The sequence below is a fragment of the Apteryx mantelli genome, chromosome 8 (genome assembly GCF_036417845.1).
Source record: "Apteryx mantelli isolate bAptMan1 chromosome 8, bAptMan1.hap1, whole genome shotgun sequence".
Classification (NCBI taxonomy): Eukaryota; Metazoa; Chordata; class Aves; order Apterygiformes; family Apterygidae; genus Apteryx; species Apteryx mantelli.
In genome coordinates, this window is record NC_089985.1 from 7,029,783 (window position 1) to 7,034,059 (window position 4,277).

Consider the following 4,277-nt stretch of genomic DNA (forward strand, 5'->3'; position numbering starts at 1 on the left):
AGGTGCTCCCTTTTCAGTTTCCATGGTCTTCTGACACTTTAAAATTCATGTAGAATAATTTCTCCCTCCATTGCATAGGTTAGCAATGCTGTAATTAGTAGAGACATGAGATGGTTAACCAGCAGAAATGCAGAACACTGAAGTCACTAAGGTAGATGATATCTGTTATTTATAGAATATGCTCAGTATTAATATTCCCATACACTTTCTGTGACAATTTCTAAAAAGATGAAATGAACAGCAAATTAATTCCCCTTCATCATAAAACATGGTAATGAGATTGAGAAAATAGTACAGAATTATGCCGCTCACTTCTAGTTTAAAATTCCATCATTTTTCCTCCTCTTCACCCTCCCTGATGTATTTTTTATTTACCAGTCTTTCAATAAGCATCTGGAAACTCAGATCTGGACTCCATTTTCCTTACTTAATTTTGTTCGCGCTACACCACGTCAGATTCTGCCCTAGGACCGATGTTTCTTATATCTGCTTTTGCAAGCGGCCATGCCCATCAACCAGAGCTATGAACTGCGACGGCTACAACAGCGGCAGGCACAAAAGACAGCCGCAACGTGCATTTATTGGAAATGCCGGGTTGACAGCCACCGGAGCACTCCTAGTAGAGAGAAACTTCATTTTAGAAGAGCAGACTGCTGCTGAAGCACTCCGTAAAGCATCGCCTGCTAACCTCTAAGCTACAGGTAGCAGCAGAAAAAATACATCTATTCAATTTTGCTTTCAGCTTCCTCGTGACCTTTCAGAACGGCAAGGTGGAACAGGCAGTCCATTTTCCCAGACCTCTGAATTCACCTGCATTTTAGTACTATCTATATTAGTTTTGAAGTGTTCCTTCCACTTTTACTGTAGACATTATGTTTTATCCCACATAGAGAGTTTTCTGTTCAATATTCATTTTTTCTTCCTTAAAATTATCTTTTACAATACCACATATATAATGTATATATACATAAACCCACACGTTCTTTTAATTCAATGTTTAAATTTTCTTAAAAGTAGTTGTTGCCTCCAAAAATACAGATAACACATGCAAAAGTTTTGAACTTTCTTGAACTTTTAAAAATAGGCTTTATATTTCAAGGAGACTTAATACCAAAACGTCTATTGACCCTGGAATAAATTTATATTCTTATCAATTCTATTACGCTTTTTTTTTTCAATGCACTGGAGATGGCAGTTGCTTCTAGAGTTTTTTTTTTTTAACATGAAACCAGTTTCATGTTTATCCATGCTAGAATAAATTCATTCCATGGTGCATCATTCAAGCACTTTACTAACGCTGATTTCCTTCAGAGTTCAAGAGTCACTAAGCAGAAACAGCTTCAGAAAGCAATCATCAAGCTTTTACTGCCAGTAATCTGCATTCAGGTTTTAGCATTTTCAAGTGGCTGAAATGATCAAGGCATGATGAAGGCACTTTCTGAACTAAAACGACCCCCCCCAAAAGCATGCAAAGTTCATTATAAATCCATGATGCTTTTTAGAGCCAGGTTTGTGTTAGGAACAGAGATGAAACAACTACGGCATCTGAAGGATGAGTAACTTCATCTTTCCCATAGTTTAGTAGTTTCTCCAGTAATAACTACAGTATGCACCAGTGAGCATTCGCAGGAGGATTCGGAAGGTGGTGGAGAAGGCCATTTTCACCACTACTACTGTTCAGTGCCATAAGTAACATGAACACCCTCCCCTTCTCTCAAAATTGGGGACTGAGGCACCCAAGCAGGCAACCTTGCTATGAGAACCTGCTGCTCTGGGTGGACAGCTTTGTGGAGCTCTGCCTCCAAAGGCTGCTGAGAAGCTGGGCAGAGGTGACCAACTCTTGGCATCCCAGAGGAAGCTCTGCAGAAGAGCTGTTTTGATGCTGCAGGCTCCTGAGAAATCTTCCAGGATAGGAAAAGGGATCAGGGCTCTGACACCGTCTCAGCAACGGTGTGCCAAAGCAAAGCTTCCAGAAGACATTTTGTTTTCAGCAACTTGGCATTTGCACATTTACATGTGAATACAGTAGAAAAAAATGCAGGCAGCTCTACCTTCAGAGGCCTTATGCGCTGGTGAATCACTGGAGATGTAACATATGCTGGACGAAGCACGTGCAGCTTTTGCGCTGAACATGAAAAAATATTAGAGTAATAAAGAAATGGTATCTGTGCTTTCACCAATTGAAAAAAATACCTGAAACTTCATTTTTACTGTCTCCATAAATACACTCTCTTATGCCAATTCTATGTTCTTTGTGTTTAAAAGTGGCAGAAAGCTTATCTAATTTAAAGTCTTCCCAGAAACCTTTAAAATATTTTCCATAAATTCACTTTCTTATTGACGCTACTAATAACTGACATTTACCTTTCAGCTATTTTTACAATTGCTTTTCCAAAGAAGCAAATGGCGAGTTGCCTAACACGGGCAACTCTGCCATGTTAGATGCTGTAGATTATTGTAGACAAGCTGAAGACTTGTCTGTGGCTGCCACTCTGGAAGGACAAGAGTCTCCCAGAGATCCTCTTTCCTATCTGCCACCCCCTGAAGATGTCTCAGATACCCTGAGGAAACACAAGTGCCATCAGAAGTCCATGTTGAGGCTTCTGACTTGTCCAAAAGACCTGTATTACATACTTTCTCTGTAAACTCATTTACAGAGATTTTGTAAAAACAGATTTACAGTTTTTTCTAATAATATAATCTATATTGTTTTCAGGATTTTTCCCCCTCCCCTCCAAATGTGGAATAAAATGAGGAATAACTCTGTATGAGCACGTTTGGAAATCTGTGATGTGAAGCCTCACCAACATGACCCTCGTGCATTGCTACGGAGAACAGTTAAGGCTTGGGGGTCTGTACTTCAGCTTCCTTTCATGTAAAACAAAGACAGTATCTCCCAGAGCAGTGAATCAAGGTTAAGTTCAAAGCCTCAGCTCCAGAAAAAGAGGGAATTACACTATAAAACTATATTGCAACTAAACAGAGTTCTAACTTCTGCATGACTTAGTCATGCTCAAGCTTAAGCTTAAGACTATCACCGTCTTGTGATAGGAGGGGTCTTACTATGGTGGTGTTGGGAAAATCGGATTGCTGACCAAATTTACTCCACAGACCATTTAAAAACAATTTTGCAATTAGGCATTTTGGGGGGGTTTCTTAACATGCTCTGGCCATACAGCAGAATCTTCTTTCTGTAATTTTTTGACATATTTAGCTTTTCTGTCAGCATCTGTGCAAACGGGTGGGAAGCTTCTTGCTTCAGGCAGTAGCTGTAGTTTTATATAATCTGAAAAAGGGATGTTCTCCCTCTGCTCAAAATGCCCAACCCCGCAGGTATCACAGCCCCTTCTCCAGAGCCTGGTTCAGTCCCGGGGTTCACCAGGTCCCACACGGGCTCTTCCTTCACCGCTGCGGGTGCAGAGGGCCTGGCAGGTCTCAGCACAAGGGACACACAAGGGAAACAGTAACTCACCATTTACCCTTCACCCTCTTTCTCGTACAATGCGTGACAAGTCATCCACGTACTCTCATTCTGGTACCATCTTGCAGGCCTCCCGTAAAATTTTCATATCTTATTGGTAATATTAAGATGGTTCATTCTGAAGGTCAAAAATCTTCTCCTGATTAGCTCTGTGCCATGCCAAAGATGATTGTTTTTTCTCCTCCAGCACCACACTGTCCACACCATAATACTCCAGTCGTGGAAGAGGGCCTACACAGTTTTGATTTTCAGTGGTGTTGAAAAAACGGTGGGGTTTGTCATGTATGTGCATTGATGAGAATGAAAAGTCTGGAAAGTGAATTGAGGGCTGTCTACTCTGAATCTCCAGACTGAATTCGCTGATCCATTAGTCAGTCACCTCAGAAGAATTGCAAAATTACTTATTCAGGTAAGTTGTGTGTTCCCTGTGATGCATTTGGATTCTGTGCAGTAATCACAGGAAGGAAAACCAGAACCGCACATAAAACCCACCTGGTGGATATAAGTGGAGACTGCCTGTAAAAATGTGTACTTAACTTGCAGCGGCGTTGTGTCACACGGTGTCCTCTTGACTTACAAGCTAACGATGAATTACAAATGTGGATCTGAAAGGATTCTTAGCAGCAGCTCTTCCTACGGAAAGACGTTCTACCGTTACACTTTTTGTTTAGTAGCTTTCTAATTCGAACCTCTTTGCTGCTGCAAAATGCTCAGTCACGTTACTGGAATAGCTGAAGGACAGAACACTGCGGGAGGAGTAACAAGTCTATACTACTCTTATAACTTTTAACAAGAC